A 24,749-nucleotide genomic window follows, 5' to 3' on the forward strand; every position below is an offset into this window, starting at 1 on the left:
ACAACAAATCAGAATGGGATAGTTAATATAAGGCATCAAGGTAGGATTGGGGCTAATGGAGGTCTTAAATTCATGTACATTAATGCTAGGCGTATTAGGAACAAGAAAGAAGAGTTTTTGGCCATGGTTGGCACTTCCAGACCACAGGTTATTGGTATTAGTGAATCATGGCTGACTGTAGATGATATAGCTAGTGGGATTGAATGTGATGGGTATAGTGTGTTCAGGAATGACAGGGAGAATAAAATGGGGGGACGAGTATTGTTGATGATAGCTGATGAGCTGCAGACAAGGAGAATAGAAGTTGAATTGCAGGATAGAGAAAAGAGCACATTTGAGGCCATTTGGTGTGAGATTGTGGCTAGCAGAACTAAATATACAATTGGGTGCTGCTATAGACCAGGTGATGGAAAAGATGGTGGTGACAGTATGCACAAGCAAATAGAAGAAATGGGTGGAAGGAGGGTGATTATTATGGGAGATTTCAACTATGGTCGCATTGATTGGAGTGAGGAGAGGACACACGGGAGGAATGAACTGGATTTTATGCGGTTATTAAGGGATAACTATCTGCGACAGCATGTAATGGAAAATACTAGGGGTCAGAGAGTGCTTGACCTAGTAATTACATCTGAGGATTTGGCTGTAACAAATATGACCACATTGCCACCAATTGGTGAGAGTGAGGTCTTGACTTGGAAGGTAGCTAAGGGTGTGGAATTTACAATTAAGACAAGGTACATGTGGAATTATCAGGCTGGAAAGTATAACAAGCTTAGGAGTTTGATTGGTTCAGTGCCATGGCATGTACAACTGCAAGGACTAGAAGTTGATAGTGCCTGGGAGGCAGTTAAGAAGTGTTTGCATGAAGCAATGGCTGACTGTATACCTAGAGTCCGAATAATAAATCAAGTAGGGATTAAATGGATGAATAACACCATTAAGCTTGAGCTGCAAAAAAAGAAACAACTATGGAGGGAATTTAAGGAGAAAGGTGACCGGCAGGCACATGAACAGTATAAAGTGCAGGCCAGAAGGGTAACGAGTGTGGTAAGAAAAGCAAAAAAGGATTACAAAAGAACATTGGCCATGCAGGCTAAAGAGAATCCTAAACAGTTTTTTTTGATATGTTGCAAGTAAAAGGAAAAATGTATATGGCAGAATTATTTTAAAGAATGCCGATGGTAGGGAGGTAACTGAATCAGTTGATATAGTTGAGTTACTGAGTGAGCACTTTGCAAGAATATATCATCCAGGTGGTGACATTGCAGAAACGAATGAACCAGTAGATTATACAGTAATTGTGGTGAATGAAGTGGAGGTGAGTAGTCTATTGCATAACCTCAATGTCAATACATTTGTGGGATTGGATGGTATACCAGCTTGTGTCATATGAGAAGCAGCTAAAGAATTGTCAGTACCCTTGACTAATTTGTTTAATTTGAGTCTCGGGTCTAGGTTAGTCCCGAGGGGGCGGAATGAGGGGAAAATAGTTCCACTGCATAAAGGTGGTTCCAAGACTGCTGTTGTAAATTACTGACCGATTAGCATATCAGGAATCATTGTCAAGGTCTTAGAGAAATTAGTCAAGAAAAGAATACAGGATTGGATAGATGAAAATGGGATATTGTATGTGAAAAACATTGCATGGTGAAGGGTAGGTCATGCCTCAGTAACTTGCTCACGTTTTATAACACAGTGACAGCTGAACTGGATATGGGTAATGGGTTTACAGTGATACTACTGGACCTTGCCAAGGCCTTTGACAGGTTACCACATGGAACCCTAATCAGTAAACTGGAGCAGATGGGGATGGATATAGGGTTGGTGAGATGGAGAGATACCAGAGAGTGGTTTATTCAGGAGTGGAGTCTAAAAGACGGCTTGTGACTAGTGGTGTGCTGCAGGGCTCTGTTCTTGGACCACTGCTTTTCAATTTGTTCATCAATGATATAGGAAAGGATCTGTGAGGAAGTATTCACTTGTTTGCTGATGATGCAAAGTTGGGCAGAGCAATTGTGAGTGCACAGGTTGTCAAAATTTTACAGGATGATTTGGATAGTTTGGAGGACTGAACTAGGAAAAATGGATGTCAATTTAATGCAGCAAAGTGTAAGGTTATGCACTTTGAGGTGAAAAGAATAGCAGCAGTATATCACATTGGTGGAACGGTACTCCAGGTGATTGATGAGGTCAGGGATTTGGGAGTGTTGGTGGATAGGGAATTGAAGTTTAGGGAGCACATTGCAAAAGTGGCTAAATCAGCTCATCAAATCACCTGGCTTCTGAAAAATACTTTAACATGCAGAGACAAACAAGTTGTTGTTCCTCTGTATCGAGCCTTGATAAGACCCCATCTGGACTACTGTGCCCAGTTATGGGCACCAGGGTTTCTTCGTGATGGGGAGGAAGAGGAGAGGATCCAGAGACGAGTGACCAAGATGATAGAAGGTCTGTGGAATGAACATTATGAGAATAGGTTGAAGATTTGTGGGTTGCAGAAATTGATCGATAGGCAAAAGAGGGGTGATATGATTGAGACATTCAAATTACTGAAGGGTTTCTATAAGATTGATCCAGAAGATATTTTTCAAAATAGGACTGGTGGGGGGGAGGATTAGGGAGTCATGCATGGAAGCTGGACAAGAAATGTGGTTGACAAGGGTGTTAGAGCTAGGTTTTTTACTTGGAGAGTGGTGAATGAGTGGAATAAGCTTCCAGAGTCTGTTGTGGGTGCTACGACCATGAATGAGTTCAAGGCAAGGTATGATAGATACTGTGTGAATGTCGAATAGTTGTTCTTGCCATGATGTTAGGGCCTCCCTCGATGAGTCTGTCGACTCTTGGAGTTTCCCAGAATAATAATAATTCCTCGGCCAATAATTTCCTAGGAACAATGGCAAAGTTGTCACCACGTGACAGAGTGTCGAGTGCTTCAGGCTTCAAGATAACTGAAGAAAGGTTAACTACAGTGTTGGTTTGTAGTTTTGGTTTGGACGTCGAGTTCTTGTTTAATTTATCAAACTTGTTGATATGTCGACTCCATACTCTTTCAGAGTTATTAAGATGCTGTTCAACAGGGCTAAACTTCTTCTTTGAGTGCCATCTCCTATCGGAGGTTGGTGACCACCTTGGCAAATTTTGAGCGATTCTCAGCTATTCTGAGCAGTCTCTCAGAGTTCATACCAGTCCACTGTCTGATATCTGCCAGCCAAGATTTTCTTCGTCTTCCTTGTCCTCTTCTTCCATTTTCTTCTTTTATAATCAATTGAAGTATCTTATATTTTTCATTACGAAGAAGGTGACCAAGATATGCAGTTTTCCTTCTTTTTATTGTATCTAAAAGTTCACGTGATTTCCCAATTTGTTCCAGTACTTCCTGATTGGACGTTTTTGCTGTCCATGGAATTTTTAACATTCGTCTGTATAACCACATCTCAAAGGCTTCAAGTTTTTTTATTGATGTTGTCTTCAAGGTCCAAGTTTCTGCACCGTACAGCAGTACAGACCATACATAGCATTTAACCATGCGTACTCCAAGCTCTAAGTTTAAACTGCGGTTACACAGTGTTGATTTCATCAAGAGAAAATTTTCTCTTGCCATTTCAATTCTAACTTTTATTTCCATTTCTGGATTGCAATCTTCATTTAATCAGCATTCGAGATATTTAAACTTTGCCACTCTTTCTATTTGTTTCCTATTTAAAGAAAGTGCTAAATTAAGAATTGGTTTCTTACTTATGACCATGAATTTAGTTTTGGTGATATTTATTTTTAATCCCATTTTATCACTCTCTGTATTTATTAGTTCCAAAAGATTTTGAAGATCCTGAATATTGTCAGCCAGAAGAGCTGTATCATCGGCATATCGGATGTTACTGATGATTTCACCATTTACACTAATCCCTTCCTTTCTTCCTTCCAAGACTTTTTGAAATATGGCTTCTGAGTAGATGTAAAAAAGAGATGACAACACACATCCTTGCCTTACTCCTCGTTTGATGTTAATGGAGTCTATAATAATGTCATCAACTTGAACAGATGCCTTTTGGTTCCAATATAAGTTTTCAATGATCCTGATGTCTTTACCATCTAATCCAATTCTTTTTAATAGTACAATCATTTAGCATGTTGGACTTTGTCAAATGCTTTCTCGAAGTCGATGAAGCAAATGAATATTACCTTGTTTTGGTCAATACATTTTTGAAATAAGATCTGAGAACAAGAGAGAAAAGGGCCTCTCTTGTTCCTAAGCCGTTTCTAAAGCCGAATTGGGTATCACTGATGGTCACATTTTCTGTATATTCTTTTTTGAATTATTTTCAGAAACATTTTGAGAACGTGACTCATTAGGCTGATCATTCTATAGTCATTACAAGTTTTCGCATTTACTTTTTTAGGTAGCATGATAAAAGTCGACTGTAACCAGTCTTGAGGGATTATGTCTGTATCGTAGATCTTATTAAATAGCTTTACTAATATGTTAATGTTGTCACCTTCTAATAACTTTACTATTTCTGCTGGTATTCTATCTGGTCCTAGGGCTTTACCATTTTTAGCTGAGTTTAATGCACATTATGCCTCTGATTTTAGACTGCATGGACCTTCCATATGTTCATAAGTATTTTCTGGGTTCTGTCTGTTATCAGTAAAGAGTTCTTCTATATATTTCACCCATTCTTGTATTTTGTCATCCTTTTTGAATATAATTTCTCCCTTTTTGTTTCGAGGGATACAGAATTGTTTTTTCTTATATATACCTGAGGTCTCTTTCATCTTTTTGTGTAGATTAAAATTGTCTTGTTTTTCCTGTAGAATTTCTATTTCTTTACATTTTTCATTCATTCAGATTTCTTTTGCTTTTTTGATCTTGTGTTTAATAATTTTCTGAACCTCTGTATATTTTGTTGGATTATGATTTTTATATGATCTGCGTTGATCCATGAGAGAAAGAATTTCATCAGTCATCCAATCTTTCTAAACTAACCTGTTCAAATGAACAGATTAGTTCATTTGAACAGATTAGGGCTAAACTAATCTGTTCAAATGACAAAGCCCTAATCACTGAACTAAATCACTTCCTTAAAACTTTCTCAGCCAATGGCTACCCCCACCAAAAAAACCTAAAAAATATACTAAAACCAGATATCCACAACCCACCTCCCCCCTTTCACAAAAAAGATTAATCTAAATCCATCACCATTCTCTACATCCAAGGCACCTTGAAAAAAATCAACAAAATCCTAAAAAAAAATGACTTGACCACTTGTTACAGACCACATAGAAAATTGGCATCCCTTATCTGCTCCACTAAAGACCAACCACTTTCCCTAGAACCACCTGGTGTATGTTAGATCCCTTGCAGCTGTAAATTGTCCTACTTTGGCCAAACAGGCAGGACAGCAAATATCAGAATCTCAGAACACAAGGACTACATCCGATTTCACCAGTACAGCCACTCTGGGTTTGCAGACCATGCTCTGGATACTCGTCACAGAATAGGGTGGAAGAAAACCACAGTAATACATTGCAGCAAGTTCTTCAAATATGAAAGACTATTCATGAATCAGGCTCAGCCGTTAGCAACGTGCCAAACCTCAAAACATGGCCAGGATATACTCCTCTCTTTCTTAACACACTTAAACAACCAACATCCTAGAATAAAGTTCGCCCTGGAAAAAGAGAAAAACAATAGCCTCCACATCCTAGACACACCAGTCACCTGCCAACCTGATGGAACCTTGGATTTCTCAATTTATAGAAAACCCACCCATACAGGCAGATACATTCACCAACAATCCCACTCACCCCCCCCCCACTTCACAACAATATGGAGTTATTAAGACACTATTCAATAGGATAAAACTAATCTGCTCAAATGACCAAGCCTAACTACTGAACTAAATCACATCCTTAACACTTTCTCAGCCAGTGGCTACCCTCCCCAAAATATCAAAAAAATACCGACACCAGTTATCCAACCCCCCCCCTTCTTCACGAAAAACATTACTCTAAATCCATCACCATTCCATACATCTGAGGCACCTCAGAAAAAAAATCAACAAAATCCTAAAAAAACATGACTTGACCTCTTGTTACAGACCATATAGAAAATTGGCATCCCTTTTCCACTCCACTAAAGACCAACCACTTCCCCTAGACCTACCTGGTGTATACCAGATCCCTTGCAGCTGTAAATTGTCCTACTTTGGCCAAACAGGCAGGACAGTAAATATCAGAATCTCAGAACACAAGGACTACATCCGATTTCACCAGTACAGCCACTATGGGCTTGCAGCTAATGCTCTGGATACTCGCCACAGAATAAGGTGGAAGAAAGCCACAGTAATACATCGCAGCAAGTTCTTCAAATATGAAAGACTATTCATGAATCAGGCTCAGCCATTAGCAACGTGCCAAACCTTAATACATGACCAGGATATACTCCTCTCCTTCTTAACACACTTAAACAACCAACATCCTAGAATAAAGTTCACCCTGGAAAAAGAGAAAAACAATAGCCTCCGCTTCCTAGACACACTAGTCACCTGCCAACCTGATGGAACCTTGGATTTCTCAATTTATAGAAAACCCACCCATACAGGCAGATACATTCACCAACAATCCCACTCACCCTCCCCTTCACAACAATATGGAGTTATTAAGACACTATTCAACAGGGTAAAACTAATCTGCTCAAATGACCAAGCCTAACTACTGAACTAAATCACATCCTTAACACTTTCTCAGCCAGTGGCTACCCTCCCCAAAATATCAAAAAAATACTGAAACCAGTTATCGAAACACCCCCCCCCCTTCTTCACAAAAAACATTACTCTAAATCCATCACCATTCCATACATCTGAGGCACCTCGGAAAAAAAATCAACAAAATCCTAAAAAAACATGACTTGACCTCTTGTTACAGACTATACAGAAAATTGGCATCCCTTTTCCGCTCCACTAAAGACCAGCCACTTCCCATAGACCTACTTGGTGTATACCAGATCACTTGCAGCTGTAAATTGTCCTACTTTGGCCAAACAGGCAGGACAGCAAATATCAGAATCAGAACACAAGGACTACATCCAATTTCACCAGTACAGCCACTATGGGCTTGCAGACCATGCTCTGGATACTCGCCACAGAATAAGGTGGAAGAAAGCCACAGTAGTACACCACAACAAGTTCAAATATGAAAGACTATTCATGGAGTCAGCCTCAGCTCTTAGGAACATGCCAAACCTTAACAAATTTGGATGCATGAGACTACCCAAAATTTGGGAAACATACATCAGAAGAACTTCAGCCCAAAGGCCAAGAACACCTAATATAGCCTGCCAGGGGGCACCATCAGGACTTTAGGAAAACGGTAGCTTCCTCACTTCGTTTTTCATTTGCTGTTATGTAATACTTGTGTGCACGTGTCTTTATCTTAAGTTTCCATGAAGATGGCAATGTGACGTTGCCGAAATATCGGAAAGTATATATTAAAGTTGATTTAATTTATATTTCTAATGTATGCTGTCAATTCCTTAAGTATTAATTACTATGTAAATATGAAAAATATAAAGGAGTAACGTGGAGGCAATTTTGGGAAAGAAATGTTCCAGCCAAACAGCTGTGATTTAACAAAAGATCTACCATTTTGAGTTGTCTTGGCAAAGAAACATTAACCACCTTACTGGCAATTATGGATCAAATACGCATCCTGATACGCTTCATATCCATCATATATTTCAATGTAATATCAATGGTATTACAATTTTAATATGCACTTCGCATCCATGATAATCTTGACATCTATATACGTTCTTGTCCAGTAGCATGGTTAATAAACATTCATGGAGTAAGACTCATTGCAGGAGGTCTTACTTTTATAAAGGTCTTACTTTTATAAAGGCATAGTTCATAGTGAAAGCATAGTTCATTCTATAAACAAGAACAATGTTAATTAGAAGTGCTAACAAGATTAAATGAATCTTTATAAGAAAAGACCTGCATTTTGGCTAAATAACTGGATCATCCATTATGACAATGCCCCTGCACATGATGCAACAGTTATCTGCAAGTTTCAGGCTAAAAAAAAATCAATCAGAAAACTGGACCTTCCTTCATATTCAACAAACTTAGCCCCTTGAGACTTTTGACTGTTCTCAAACTGAACAGCCAAAAGTTCAGATTTTCTGATGCCAAATATCATGTGGAGATGATAATAAAAAGCATTCCAGAAGATGAATTCCATAAACATTTTGAACAATGGCAGAATTCTCTTAAGTGCACTGCTGCAGAAGGGGATTACTTCAAAGATGATAGTAGCCATTGATCTACAGGTATACACAAATATTTGTCAAACCCTGTGTCTATTAGACTAACTTTTAAACTTATTCACACTGCTACTATTCACAACTTACACTGACAATGTATTCCATTCACCCAACACATGAGATATATTACTCCTCACTTCCTTTTTTGCCATACTTACACAACTTTACAGACAAAAAATACTAGCTGTAGTGGTGGTGGGCAACAGATGGCGCTGATGTAGATGATTGGTAGAAGAGGATCGGTGTAGTGGTGGAGACGTAATAATAACTTCCAGGGATGACCTTTCATTCTCTCTGCTCTTGCTCACCCTTCTGTGTACAATACCATTATTAATTCTTTAAAATCCCCTTAACTAAGCACCTCTATCATACTGCCCATTCCACTAAATTCCACAATTTGCATTTTGTCAACCCTCTTCCAATAGCCATCCAACATCCCAGAGTTCTGATACTTCCAATAGCCTTCCAACATCTCAGAGTTCTGATACTTTCTTAGTTACTCCTCTCTAGACACTCTCAGGTTCCTCATCACAATGGAAACCAAGTGATCCATATCTGGTCTGATCAATAGCTTAGTGATAAAAGACCCCACCTCTCTCACCATGTGTTATCATTTCTGCAGTCTTTGCAACTGTTGCAAAATGTATCCTCTGAACTTCAGGCTTGTCAACCATCAGCCCAGATTTCAAATATTATCAATTTCCTGGATCAAACTGTCATCTCAGTACCAATTGCTTATTAACATTAGAACTGCAACTCGATTCGTTTGATAAAGTTAAAATCCTATATAAAGTTTACTGAAAGTTGAAACTGCATACTAACAGAACTCTGGAGTATGCTGTATGCTGGATACCCTTCTTTTGTGAGATACCCCCCCCCCACACACACACACCAACTTGCTAGGTATCGTTCAGACAACCACTCTTAATATTATGTAAAAAAACACAATCAAATGATCCATTTTCCAGGATCAATCCAGAAAGAAAGCAAAATTTTTATTTTCTTTATTACTTTAGTATATATTAAATTACTTTAATAGTATAAAAGACTGTGTTCAAACCAGTTTTAACTTATGGATCTGAGAACTGGGTCAGAAGTAAAACACTTGACCAAAGATTAGAGACCGCAGATATGAGAGTCCTGGGAAAGATTAGAGGCGTGAACAGATGGCATCAATGGCAATATCATATTAAAAACGAGGATATTAGGAAAGAACTTCACATTGTCAGCATCCAGGAATGCGTTAGCAGAGCAAATCTCAGGTGGTATGGTCACTTAAATAAAATGGGAGAAAAAAGATTAGCAAAACAAGTGTTCTCTGCCAGGTTGGCAGGAAAACGACCCAGAGGAAGACCAAGATATAGGTGGATTGATATGGTACAAAGTGCCTTAGACGATAGAAATATCTTCTTCTTCTTTCACTCTGCCTTATCCCATGTTAAACGGGGTCGGCGCACCAATCTTTAACCTTCCTCTTCCAAGTTCTCCAGTCCAGAGCATCCTTCAGACTCCATCCTTTCTCCCTAAGATCCTCTGTCATCTTATCCCTCCACCTGAGCTTGGGCCTGCCTCTTTTCCTCCTTCCCTCCAAATCCATATACTCCACTCGTTTACCAACATACTCCTCACTCTTCCTCTCAACATGTCCAAACCACCTCAGCCTACTTTCTTGTATCTTCTTGCCAAATGGTCCCACCTTAACTGTCCCTCTGATGTAGTCATTCCTTATCCTGTCCTTCTTTGTCACACCACTCATCCATCTCAACATCCGCATCTCTGCTACCTCCATCTTCCTCTCCTGTGCCTTGGTTATAGGCCACGTCTTCGCACCATGGAGCATCGCCGACCTCACCACCATCTTATAGAGCTTTCCTTTCTTCATACAACTCACTCTCTTGTCGCACAGGACCCCGCTCATCTTCCTCCAATTCATCCAACCGCATGTTATTCGGTGCTGTATTTCCTCATCCAGGTCACCATTCCTCTCGACAACCGACCCAAGGTACTTGAATTTCTTCCTTGAAATTAGCCTTTCACCTTGGAATCGTATGACGATATCCTCGTCACTCCCCGTTGATATATATTCAGTCTTCACCCGGTTAATTCTCATGCCGCTCTCCTCCAATGCCTTTCTCCACTCTTCCAGGGTATTTTCAAGCTTCTCTCGGGATGATTCGCATAGAACAATGTCATCAGCAAACAGCATGCTCCATGGTGCCTCCTTCTTGACATCCTCCACTAGTATATCCATGACCAGGTCAAAGAGTTAGGGGCTCAGAGCTGACCCTTGGTGTAGCCCTACGACAATAGGGAACCCTTCTGTCATGCCGACACTAGACCTGACCTGAGTTTCTGTTCCCTCATACATCTCCTTCACCAACCTCACGTACTTCTCCGACACTCCCATCTTCCTCATACACCTCCATACCTCCTGCCTGGCCACTCTGTCGTATGTCTTTTCCAGGTCTATAAACACCATGTGCAGATCCACTTGCATCTCTCTATTTCTCCATCAATCACCTTAGCGCAAATATTGCATCCGTTGTCCCTCTTCCTGGCATAAATCCAAACTGCTCCTCACCAATTTTCATTTCCTGCCGTAACCTTGCTTCAATTACTCTTTCCCATATTTTTAATGTGTGTGACATCAGCTTGATTCCTCTATAGTTGCCACAGTCTTGAACATCTCCTCTTCCTTTGTAGATTGGGACGAGAATACTTTTCCTCCATTCCTCTGGTATCTTTTCCTGTTGGGCTATTTTACACATCAGATCCCATAACATATCCACGCCCTCACTGCCCAAACTTTTCCACACTTCCCCAGGTATCTGGTCTGCTCCCACAGCCTTTCCATTCTTCATTTTTCTCAGTACCCAAACCACTTCCTCTCTACTTATGTCTTGCACCAGTCTCATATTTACCTTTCCATCCTCGCACCTCTCTCTTGGATTCTCCTCATTTAGTAGTTTTCGGAAATATTCTTTCCATCTTCCTCTGATTTTGTCCTTGTCTTGTAATACTACTCCTGAGGCATCCTTTATCTGCTTGACTGATGTTATGTCTTTCGAGGCCTTATCTCTGGCTTTCGCTATTCTCAACAACTGAGCTTCGCCACCGTTTCTCTCCAGTTCTTCATAAACCTCATCAACTGCCCTCGCTTTTGCCCTTGCCACAGCTCTCTTTGCATTTTTCTTTGCAATCTATATGACTCCTTGTCAGCTCTAGTTCCAGTCATGTCCCATTTTTTCTTTGCCTCTTTCTTTTCCTTGATCTCCAACTGCACCTCCTCATTCCACCACCATGCCTCCTTATCCTCAGGTGGTCCCTTTCCTGATGTTATACCAAGCACCTCTTCTCCAATTTTTCTAATATTCTGACTATTAACGTCCCACCATTCTTCCACATCCTCTGGTAACTTCATTTCTTTCAATACCTCTTCTTTAAACTTATTCCTTGGTCCTTCCTCTTCCAATTTCCACCACTTTATTCTCCTCTGTACCCACCACTTCCGTCTATTCTTCTTTTCCCCTTTTATATCACAGTCTACCATAACCAACCTGTGCTGTGCTGCTACACTTTCTCCATTAATCACTTTACAGTTTTTCACCTCCTTCAGATGTTTCCTACGGCACATAACATAGTCAATCTGACTCATTCTATCCCCGCTCTTATAGGTTATCAGATGCCCAACGATAGAAATATAAGATCTGATAATGTTGGAGTCTTGACAAGTAACAGACTGATTTGGAGGAAAATTGTAGATAGGAAGTTAGTAATGATGTAATTTTTTCATGTAGTACTATCATATCCTGTACACCCGTTGAGGGTACATGGCAGGAATTTGATGATGATGATTATTACTTTAATTATACATGTAGTATGATGCTTAATCATGATTTCAGCAAGCTTTATTTAATGAATTAATTTATTACTACTACTACTGCTACTACCATGACATGAATTAACAAACTTACACGACATCAATGGATTCACTTGTGTGAGGTCTCTCAGCAAGCAATACGATTCATTCACACATCCTAGCATTTGCAACCATTCTGGCAATGTGTTACACTCACCCATGTAAAAAATTACTCCTGACTCCCTGTTTCACTACACCTTTACAAAACTTCCAGGGATAGGCTTTCATTCTCTGCCCTTCAAATCCTCACTCTCCAATTTAAACATTTTTATCATCTTTTTTCTAAGCAATCCAACTCAGCAATAATAAACTGAACAAAAATAAACTCAGCAATCCAACATTTTCTCAATTGCTTCCAATAATTAACTTTCCAGAATCTCATACTGTCTTAGTCACTCATCTCTGGCACGCTCTCCATATACACATCACAAATGGCAACTAAGTAACCAAATTTGGAAAAACAATCCACATGGTCTGACCAACACCTTATACTGTGACACCACCTTCTTATTGCTACTTGTCAGAGTGCATAATTGGGGTAATGGTTGCATACTGTCAACCATTACCCCAAGAATCCTAAATCTCATCCACCTCCTGATGAACAGTTCCAAAGTTTAACACCCTGCACTTAGCAACATTAATATTACAACTCCATCCATTCATCCAAATTCAAACTAAAATCTACTCAAATATTCCTGAAAAGAGTTCACATCAGCATCACTCCTTATAACTCATTCCAAATCTGCATTATTAGCAAACAACCAAATTTCCTGTCATTCCACATAAAATATCCTTAACAAATAAATGAAACAGTAAAGGGATCAAGAATAGAATCCTGCACCATTAGTTGTTATTCTGTAAGATCAAAAGATTATATGGTAGGCTACAGGAAACAGATGAAGCTAAGGATGTCAAACTGATGGTAGACAGGAATTTGAAGCTCACAAAGCATACTACAAACATGAGCAAAAAAGAATCACTTGGATGCTGAAGAACAACAAACAGAGAAAGAAAAACGAGTTATTATTCCTCTTTACAAGGCCTGGATACAGTCCTAGAATACTATGCACAGATGTAGTCATCTGGATTTCTTGGGGATGTGGAAGTGGTGGAGTGGATTAAGAGGGAACTCACCAAAATGATGACTGTCTGTGGAGTGCTCCCTATTAGTAGTTAAAAGTTTAGTTGAGAGGCAGAAGAGAATATATGACAGAAACCTAAGCTACTTAAGGATTCTATAAAGTAGATGACAAAAAATGCTCTATAACATCACAGATCAGGAGAAAATAAGGCATCACTGGAAGTTATGAAAGAGGTATGATCAGCAAGAGCATGGAGACTAGAAATGTTTGCTTGAAGAGTAGCGAATAAGTAAAAAAAGGATGCCAAATGCAATCATGATTGTTTTGTCAGTGCAGAATTTAAGGAGAGATATTGCGAGTTTGTGTGAATAATGACTAGTGTAGGCCTCCTCCAATAAGTCTTCGGACTCTATACAAGTTCCCATATAACAATAACATAAAATGCCTTGTAAACTCTACCACTATGAAAAGTATCAAGAATAACAAAAATGAAATTCAGCACAGTTTTGTGGAAGCTTACTTTAATAATAAAAGCAGAGAATACTAAACAGCAGATCTGCTACTGAGACACTGCTCTTAAGTGATGGTTAGGTTATTAATCCTCACATTTACAAATAAATGTTTTATTATTCAATTATCTTTAAAAGCTATTACATTTTTTCCCCCATAAAACTACATGACTGACTATCCTATAGTAATCAATACTGGCTTTATTCAAAAAAATTTTGACCATAAATGAACCTTTTGATAATTTATTAGAATCTCTCAAATCTTGAAGTATTACCTAGTTTGTATATATGAATCTCAAATAACAATTAGCAGTTCATGTTCTCAGAATGATGGCATTCATCTATGAACATGAATTTTGTGAATGACATGATGATGATCATTATGAAAAATCACCTAGAAGATTATTCCTTACATCTGACAGGTAGGTCATTTGTTTGTGGACAAAAATGTAAACTGTAAAACTTTAGCATAGAGCCTAAAGATTCTGCAATGCCTTTGCTCTAATTATTATGCTATTTAATTCTCTCAAAAGGTATGGTAGTAAAGAACTCAATCTTATCTTTGTAATGCAAACTATTTTTTTATATATATACTTATCCCATCCATACACCACAGGTAGAAGAACCTGAAACACTTCGGTGCCATGTGTGGAGTGTAGGAGAGGACTGAGAAAGAAGAAGCCTATTGCCATTTTTTGAAGAGTTGGAAATCATAGTTGTTGGGAAACACTTCACAAAGATGGCTGTTACAGAGCAACTGAGCTACTTTGTAACATCTAAGCAGCTGCTCTTGTTTTAACAGGCCCAACAAAAAACAGAGAAATTATGGCTGCCAGTTCATTCAAGCAGTGACCATTATAGTACTACCTATAGACAAGACACATAGCTGAAATAGCAGACAGAGGTTGAAGCGAGAGTGAAGGGATTGTATGAGTCAAATTTCATATGAGTCAATGGGACAGCACTGAGAATTCTTAGTTTAAGTGCATCACCCCAAACATGCAAACTTAAAAAGAGGCAGACTTAGGTTTTGTATAGAGTAAGCATCTGGGTGGATGAAAACTAGCAAACCTGAGTGGAAAATAATGCTTAGTTTCTTAGAGGAAGGGAAATCTACTGATTGATGTATTTATGCTAGTCTATTTATGTATTACTGAGGTTAAGAAATTGTGAAATGAGGTTCCCCTATGTGAGAGTAAAGGCAAGACTACATTTTTCATCACATTGAAGGTGACGATTGTAATCTGATATACTGTTTTGGCTACCTTTGCAATATGCTCTCTAAAATTCAATTCCCTGTCCAAATCATCCCCAAGTCCCTGGGCTCAGTTTCCTGCAGTTCAGTTCCATTGATATAGTACACAGCTTGTAATCTCTTCTTCCCGATCACCTTACACTTGGCCACATTAAACTGGCAGCCATTTACCTTTGCCTATATTGCCAGTCTCTTTAAGTCATCTGCAGGATCTCTACATCACCTTCACCTACTATCGCTCTTCCTAATTTTGCATCATCAGCAAAGAACTGAATATTTCCCATCAAATCATTTTCTATATTACTGATGCACAAATTAAACAACAGAGTACCATCTACTGAGCCCGTGCTACACCACTAGCAACCTACCTTCTGAATTCAACTCCTCCAATAAATCACTCTTTGATATCTGTCCATCAGCCACCCTCTAATCAAAATTCCTAGATTCATATCCATCCCCATTTGCTCCAATTTGTGCAGAGTTTGAAGTGGAATCCTATCGAATGCCTTTGTAAAGTCCAGCAGTATCACTGAGTAGCCAGTTCCTTTATCCACCTCCACTGTCACTTTATTATAACAAGTAAGCAAATTACTAAGGCAAGAAGCCCTATCCTTCCCAAAACTATGTTGCCCTTTGTAGAGTATCATATTCTTATCCACCCAGTCTTGAATTCTGGCTTTTACCAATTTCTCTAATACCTTAACCACCACTCCTGAGATAATAATTGGTCTTTAATTTGCTACTTCTGTTTTGCCCTATTTTCACTCCATTAGTACCTTCCAAGTGCTGAGGTTTAAATTAAATATCATTGATGCAATGAGAATGTCTCCTATATTATGAGAATGTTGCACATTCTCATAATATATGAGCCAATTAAGTAGCAATATCCTAAGCACCTCCAATATTCAACCTGGGTGCCAGAGTTTCTTGGTAATGAGGAAGAGGTGGAGAGGATCCAGAAACAAGTGACCAAGATGGTAGTAGGTCTATGAAATGAAGCTTACAAGAACAGGTTGAAAATTTATCCACAAATCTTCAACCTGTTCAGAAACTGGTTGATATGCATAAAAGAGGTGAAATAAGTGAGACATACAAATTACTGAGGGAGTTTTTACAAGATTAATTCAGAGGAAACTTTTTAGAATAGGTCTGGTAGTGGGAGAACTAGGGGGGAGAGGCATTCATGGAAATTGAGTAAAAATGTAGTTGGCAAGGGTGTTAGAACTAGGTTTTTTTGCTTGGAGAGTAGTGAATGAGTGGAATAGGTTGCCAGAGTATGTTGTGAGTGCCATAACTGTGAATGAGTTCAAAGCAAAATATCAAACCATAAACAACCAAAACATACTGACAGGAAGCAGTTTGGTAATTAGTAAGCAGAGTGGTGGAAGTTTTTCCACTTGGTTCTACTATAAATTAAAGATGCCAAGAAATTATATTCTTGGATTAATCCTTTATCCAAGTGGAAGCAAACAAAGTTTCCACCTCAAGTATTTTTGGGATAAGGCAACACATATATAGAGGCTAATAACTTCACATCACTTGCCTTAGTATCCCATAATGTAAAGCACCTATCCTTATGGATATGTATAATGCTATGCATTATGGAAGGGTCACTACTCAGACTGGTTTCGACCTTTATTGAGGTCTCATGTGGAAGCCTAACCCATAAGTGATACCAAGGTTTAAGTAATACAGAAGCCAATTTTCCATATATGAGTAGTTCAAAGGTGTCACCAGAGTATTTTAATAATAAGGTGTGACACCTTTTGACTACTTGTATATGGAAATATGACCTCTACATTACTTCAACCTTTGTATCACTTCAGGGTCTGGCTCCATTGATGAGATTTCAATAAAGGTCAAAACAGGTATGGGTAGTGATCTTCCCATAATGCATAGCATTATACATGTCTGTAAGGATATCTGCTTTGCATTATAGGATGCTAAGGCAAGTGATGTGAAGTCATTAGCCTCTATATACGAGTTGCCCTGTCCTGAAAATACTTCAGGTGCAAACTTGTGTTTGCTTACACTTGGATAAAGGATTAAACCAAGAATAGAATATAATCTCTTGGCATCTTGAATTTATAGCAAGTGACTGATTGGAGCTTGGAAGAAGTACAGATAAAGACCTGGCCAAATTCAACCAACAAATAAAGCAATGTAAAACACAGGGAGAATTTGCAACAGAAAAGAATCACTAAGCATCTCAGCAAAGAAACTCTTGAACTGCTATGTAAAAGAAGAGTTAAAAGGCCACACTGATTTAGAATATATATAATGATTAGCAAGTTACTGAGAATAAAGAGATACAAAGATTACACCAAATTTAGAATAAATAAACTACAAGTGGCAGCAGAAAAAACAAAAGAAGCCTAAAAAGATAGAAATGGAATTAAAGATTAAACAAAAAATAATACCAGCTCTATTAGATGAACAGAATATCAAGAAAACAGAAGCGAAATGGAAATATCCTCCAGAAATAGTACAGTAAGATCTATTCACGCAAAATATCAATCCGGTCAAGTTAATTGAGTATAAAGAAGCACCAGAAATACCATCAGAAGAGGTAGATAGGGCCAGGGACAGATGAAATAAGAATAGAAGATAGCAAGGCAGGAGAATATAATCTTTATAAGGTAGAACACACCCTAGGAATGGAAATCATCTAAAACCATCCTCATCCATATAAAAGGAGAAAAAGAAAATACATCTCCTGTCCCACCTCTATTAATATTCACAAGAACCATACTAAATAGAATAAACAAAAAAACACTATGAAAATAGCAGCAAAAAAGTAAGCAAGATTTAAGAAAGGTTTCTCCACAGTTAATCATATATGTTCAATCATTTAACAACTTAAACCACCAAGATAAAAGTTTAATAAGGACACAAATAGTTTCGTTGGTAAGCCAACAATGAAACTAGTTGTGTGTGTGTATATATATATATATATATATATACACACACACACAAAACACAATGTATATATATATATACATTGTGTGTTGTGTGTGTGTGTGTGTGTGTGTGTATATATATATATATATATATATATATATATATATATATATATATATATACACATTGTGTGTTGTGTGTGAATATATATATATACACACACACACACACAACTAGTTTATATATATACACAAATATACAAAAAAAAAAATATATATATATATATATATATATATATATATGCACACACACCACACACACACACACACACACATATATACAGGGTGTTCGGGATAAATTTGACAGTTTCGTAAGGAAAAAGAAAATCTTCTTTGTATCTATTAAATTTAATGAATTGACAAAAAAACATTACAGGCAGAGTTAATTACAATACTATCAACAAGATTTACTCAAAATAACCACCATTAGCATCGATCACAGCTTCAATTATGCTTCGGAACCTCGAACAAGCTGATGCTACAGTCTCCCTGGGAAGGGCCGCAAAAACTGTTTTAATTTTATCCATTAACTGGGCTTTTGTATTACTGGAAGTGCGATTGGTGTCTTTTTCAACTGCGCCCCATACAAAATAATCCATGGGGTTAAGGTCTGGGGAGTTTGGAGGCCAAACATTTGGACTGGTGAAGTCGTAGAAATTTTCAGACAACCATTTTTGACTTTTCCCAGAGGTGTGGCAAGGGGCCGAATCCTGCTGCCATACATACGGCCTACCATTGGCTACCCTTGTTATCCAGGGCTTGACTACAGTTAGCAACTCCACGAACAAAGCCCGAATTCCAATGCCAGGGTTCTTCAACACCTGTTCCTGCAGATTTGCGAGGAATTCTGCTGTACGAACGCAATCAGATCGTCTGCTAGGGATCTTTCTTCTTGCTACATCCTCGTAGTCACCATTGCAAGTCTCTAGTTCATGCCTGATTGTTTTTACTGTATTCAGGGAGCATTGGACAGCAGTCGTAATATCCTTATTTTGATGGCGGGCACGAATCATCATGATACAAGTTATTCTCTTCCATGATTCAGGTGGGTTCCAGCTATCCATCCTTTCTGACATCTTGTATATGAATGAAGAAGGGTCCAAACTTTTAAATGAAGAGAAGTGTGTGTTAATACATGTAACTTACGGAAAAATATAATTAATTATAAATATGTCAAATTTATCCCGAACACCCTGTATATATACAATAAAAAATTAACTGAAAAATGAAGAGAGTATCACCCTCCACTTTATATTTATCAATTAAAAAAAACATTCGACTGTGTGTGTTCTTTTTTAGATTGTAATATTGTACAGTGTGAATTACAAATACAATATGTACGTGCATGTACTATTTACAATGTGACATTGTGTTCTTTTGAAAGCGACAGTTTTCTATAAACAAAAAATGCTACATCTCCTAAATGTATCTTTAAACATAAAATAAAAATCTTGATATTAAAAAAAAAGATATAACTTTTTTTTTTTTAATTACTTGCGTCTCGCTCAGGTTAAAAATCAGATAACGCGATCATTTTGATATACAGATTCGATCCTCAGAACTACGGCTCCGCTGTTTGTGGAATGTATTCCATACAAATAGCAATTTCACGCTCCAAAGAGAGCCTGGAATTCTCAACGTGTCTTAGGTCTTACTGATGTCTAGGCAACGAATTATTTGTTTTCAAATATTCCATATCATAAGATAATTTTACGTATGCAATAACATATCTACCCGCAAGATTATTTTATTAATTTTTCAATCGCATTTTATAAACAGCCAGATATAATTACTTGATATTAATCTATCTGGGATTCTTCATTTGCAAAAATTCATCCAGCTACTCTTTTATCGACTTTTATCTATTATGTCATTTAAATTTCTTCATCTAGCGGAAAGGCGTGGAAGGAGAAAATAAATTTGCCGGTTCCTAACCCTAACTTCTGCGAGTTCTCATTTTGAATGTCGTACGCGTATCGACCAATATGGACTTGTTACAATAATTAACATGCTTTATATGTAATAAACTACTCACAGTTCCGTTTCCTAATACGTCGATCTATTTGTTTCAGATGACGTACAATGTAACCCTACCTAAATATTCCACGGACTAGATATCAAAATCATAAACATGTCTGCCTTTCTATATCTACACCTTGATATGAGCGATAGTAAACGACACAAAGTTCACACCCACCAACAGAACAGTTCCTAACTCCGCAAACTTAAATTCTGTCTGATCTCATAGCACCTGTCGCTCGGTGCTCGTTGATGCAACAATCAGCGAAGTTCACATTTTTGAAAATAAGGATTTGTGCACACTCTTATGAATAAATAAGGAGAAAGAATTGCTACCCTTCTTGAGCAGGCTGAACTGCTCCATTCAGTGTTCTACATATTTAATTGACATTTATAACAAATAACTTAATTAAGAAATCATGATTTCGTCTAAAAGGCTTTAGTTTAGCGGTAAAGTAATAGAATTAGAGGATATTATAAATCCATCATTGTTTCATAGCTAAATCATTCAGTTGAAAATTATTTTCAACTGAATGGGGCTTATGAGAACGGCTTCGGCAATGGAATTGCCTTCAAAAAAGAGCCGAATATAAGAACTCCACTCTCCCAGGAGTTCTTATATTCGCCTCTTTTTTGAAGGGAGAGGGTGTTTTATTTATTTATTTTTTTCCATTAAGGATTTAACTGGCCTGACAGCTGTTTAGAAATACAGGCTCTCGTCAAAAAGAGAGAAACCTCTAGCAACCCAATTTCACGAAGTGGTATTACATAATTTTCTGACATGGAACCGCTACAGTATTTAAACAGGAGTTTCCTTCCCTCTTAAGGTTTCTGCCTAGTCTCTAATGAGCACAACCAGTTCGAAACAACTGACAGGACAATTATACTTTAAACAAAAACAATAATAAAAGGCAAATATACGGGCTACAAGACAGTGTTCGTGTCTTCGAAGTAATACAACGTCAGGTGATGCTGAAGGTTAATCTTATAAAATCTCTAATCAATTTCGAAACTTAAATATCAAATTCAATTATTTGGCTACAAAAATTATGGATTTATAATATTTCTATTTCTATAAACAGATTTATTTATTTTTATTATATATATAGTTGATTAATTAAAACAGATTATCTTAAAGCATCTCTGTTCTTCAACTCAACAGGTAACACATCATAATAGTAGATGGTTTTCAGTACCTTGGTTCCGACATCAATAATCGAACTCACATAGTGAAAAGAAAACGCAAAGCTCTTCAATTCCATAAAAGTCTAAGTAATATCTGGAAATACAATCTCATCACCACAAATAAAATTATTCTGTACAAAACCATTATTTCTATATGGTGCCTTGACACAGAAATCATTACTCAAGAAGAAGTTAATATCATCAATAGGTTTGGAACAACATGCCTTCGAACAATACCAAGATATACATGTCATGACCACATTCCTAATACCTTCATTCTTGAAGAAAGCCAGCAAAGACCCCTCCCCCCGACAGAAGAAACAATAAAAAAAAGTCAGCTGAGATGGTTGTTGGAACACCAACTTAGGCATCCATCTTTACCTACGTTCAAGTGTTCTTACTCCCTACACCCCAACTAATGGACAGAGAAACTCACATTAATCAGTTTAATGTGACCACATTCAACTGGTAGCCATATAAATATTTCTTTATATAATTACCTATTCATTCATGAATACATGATGATGATGTTGTTGATATGGCCACCAGTTTAATGAGGCCAAGTGCAAAGTGATTCACTTTTAAAAGAAAAGATCACAAGCTGTGTGCTATATTGATGGAACGAAACTGTAGGAAACTGATGAAAGCAGGGGCTCAGGTGTGATTTTGGAGTGGGAGTTGATGTTTACAGGACATATTGCGAAGGTAGCCAAAACGTTACATAAGATTACGCGGTTGTAAAAGCATCGATTAAAAGTTATTGTTCCTCTATATAAGGATCTCATATGACCACATCGGAACCACTGAGCGCAAATCTGGACAACCGGCTTCTGGTGATGAAAAAGCTGTGGAGAGGAATCAGAGGCAAGTAACAAAAATTGTGGCAGTTCTACGGAATTCTCCCATGAGAATAGATTGACGGGCTGTGGGCTACAAACACTAGCGTTAATTTTCATTTTCATTTCGTATGGTGATTCAACGGCCGTGAGCGCTTTTACGAGGAGGTACAGCATCACCTCAATCCCCCTATTTTTATCTGGGCTCGGGACCAGCATAGCTGACAATTCATATTTATGGCTGGAGGGATTGTCTTAAGTATTCCTGACTGTATCCGTGTGTGTGTGTGTGTGTGTGTGTGTGTGTGTGTGTGTGTGTGTGTGTGTGTGTGTGTGTGTGTGTGTGTGTGTGTGTGTGTGTGTGTGTGTGTGTGTGTGTGTGTGTGTGTGTGTGTGTGTGTGTGTGTGTGTGTGTGTGTGTGTGTGTGTGTGTGTGTGTGTGTGTGTGTGTGTGTGTGTGTTGTGTGTGTGTGTGTGTGTGTGTGTGTGTTCACGGGAAAAACTAGCTGATAGGCGAAAAAGAAGACATTACAGAAGCACATAAGTTGTTGAAGGTGATTTATGAGATTAACGCTGAAGACTTTTTTTTTTAGTACAAGCAGGAGAGAAAGAACGAGGGGTCACTTATGGAAATTGCGTAAGAGCGTAGTTAACAAGTATATGAAGGACTCAATTTTGATCTTGGAGGTAGTGAGTGAGTAGAATGGGTTGTTAATAGTGGTTATTAGCAGATCAGTAACTGAGTTTAAGAAGAGGTATGATCAGTGGCAGATTAAAGATAGTTGGGGGAGCCTAGGCAAATTATATTCGGGGGCCCCAAAAAAATAATAATAAAAAGAATTTAAAAAAATAAAAGTTAGTTGGCAAATAAATGAAATTTTGTACTTTTTAATTTTTTGAACTTCTGGTTTTTCTGCCTGTTAAAGGGTTAAACGATGATAAATAATAAAACTTTTTATTTATTTTTTTTAATTTATCTGTTTTTTTTACAATTTTACAAAGTTTTTTTTTTACTTGCACTACACTCAAATAATGAAAACACGAAAAGTCACTCTAAAAAGTTGTTTTTAAAACAAACACCTCAATCTTACACGATTCAATAACAAATGAAGTTAAAGGGCAACCAGGTAATGGATAGAAACTTCCTATCTCGGCAATGCAATCAGTTTTAGTGACCTCAAAGCTGTCAACAGCGCCGTGAAAAGACATTGGTAATGCGGTTTAATTTAAAGCGTAGATAGCGCGCGCTGTTCAAAACACAAAATACGAAGCTTGTCAACTAGCGCCGAGATTGGTATTGCGGCATTATTTAAAGCGTAGATAGTGCTGGCTGTTCAAAATACGTATTAAAACGTAATAACTGTTTCGAAAAAAATTTCGCTTAAAATAATCAAGATTATTATGATGTTTACTGAAAACATTACTCTATTTTAAAACACTATAGGAAAACGTCTTAGCCTGGCGGCTCCTAGGCACATGCCTCATTGCCTTAATGGGTAATTCGCCACTGGGTATGTTATGTATTTTGTGAATAATAGGTGATTCATATTTGCTAGCTCTGCAATGAGTTTTTTGATTCCATGGAAATATTTTTATAATAATAATAATAATAATTGGATTCCATATTTTTAGCAATTATGTTGAAGGAATATATTAAGTTCTAGAGATCATCTCATTTCTTGGAATGATAATATGGTTATTTGCCACCAAAAGAAACATTAAGTATAGTTACTAACAATGCTTTTTTTTTCTGGAAAAAAAAGGTGCCAGTACTCACGATGAAGATGTTATTACAGCAACATTCACACTTTTAACATATCCTCCGATATATACCCTCGTCGTCTCTAGATCGCTTTTTGCTTTTGGTATCAACTGCAGAATGGTGACCTCAGAGTAGCCATGAGTCCACATATTTGCTAGGGTTAAACCGAGTGAGATTAGGTCCTATCCTGATGAACATCAGTGCAGAAGTTGTCCATACAAGCAGAGCTGACCTAGATGAAGTTACTATAACATTCATCTGAGAGAAACCCCTTTCACATTCACTGGAAGATATTGCAATTGAAAATCCTGGGAAGCATATGACATTTGGTGAAGCTGAAATTAGAAAGTTATCACGCAAATTTCGCTTAACTGAAAGAGAAGCAGTTCGTAGTTTCCGTGAATATCTTCAAGAAAATAAGGTCCTGGACATACTACTTCCTCTAAAGCACAATGTCCGGGACTTTATTTTCTTGAAGATATTCACAGAAACTACGAGCTGCTTCTCTTTCAGTTAAGCGAAATTTGCGTGATAACTTTCTAATTTCAGCTTCACCACATGTCATATGCTTCACAGGATTTTCTGGATGAAACTTGGAATCTAAAATCTTAGCACATTCAGGCAAATCATCATCATCTCCTTCAAGCAGACGCTTTCTAACAGCTTCTTTCAGACTTTTACAGAAAGCAGATGAACTTATTGCATGACTGTGTCTTTAATTTTTGTGGAGCATGAAGTTCAAAGATTCCCTTTGAACCTCATGTCCTTCGGACTTTGAAGAGAAATACTGTAGTACGGACCAGGATTTTCAATTCTTTCTTCAAAGAGTTGAACTGTATTCTTTATCTTCCTGTCTGCTTTGTACAAGTCAATATTTCTCTCTTGTAAATCTAGAC

General features: G+C 37.7%; 1 protein-coding gene across 1 annotated transcript in view; it reads right to left on the bottom strand.

The window, feature by feature from the left end:
• Nucleotides 1-20,217, bottom strand: part of LOC150105884 (AP-2 complex subunit alpha-like) — a 383,042-nt gene extending 362,825 nt beyond the window's left edge. The window contains exon 1 of the mRNA XM_090393652.1: nucleotides 20,087-20,217. The gene's annotated coding sequence lies outside the window, so the exon portion shown is untranslated. The remainder of the gene's footprint in view (nucleotides 1-20,086) is intronic.
• Between the last annotated feature and the right edge of the window lie 4,532 nt (nucleotides 20,218-24,749).

This window comes from Typopeltis vanoorti, chromosome 6, assembly GCF_054136105.1.
Source record: "Typopeltis vanoorti isolate ZY-2024b chromosome 6, IOZ_Tvanoo_1.0, whole genome shotgun sequence".
Lineage (NCBI taxonomy): Eukaryota > Metazoa > Arthropoda > Arachnida > Uropygi > Thelyphonidae > Typopeltis > Typopeltis vanoorti.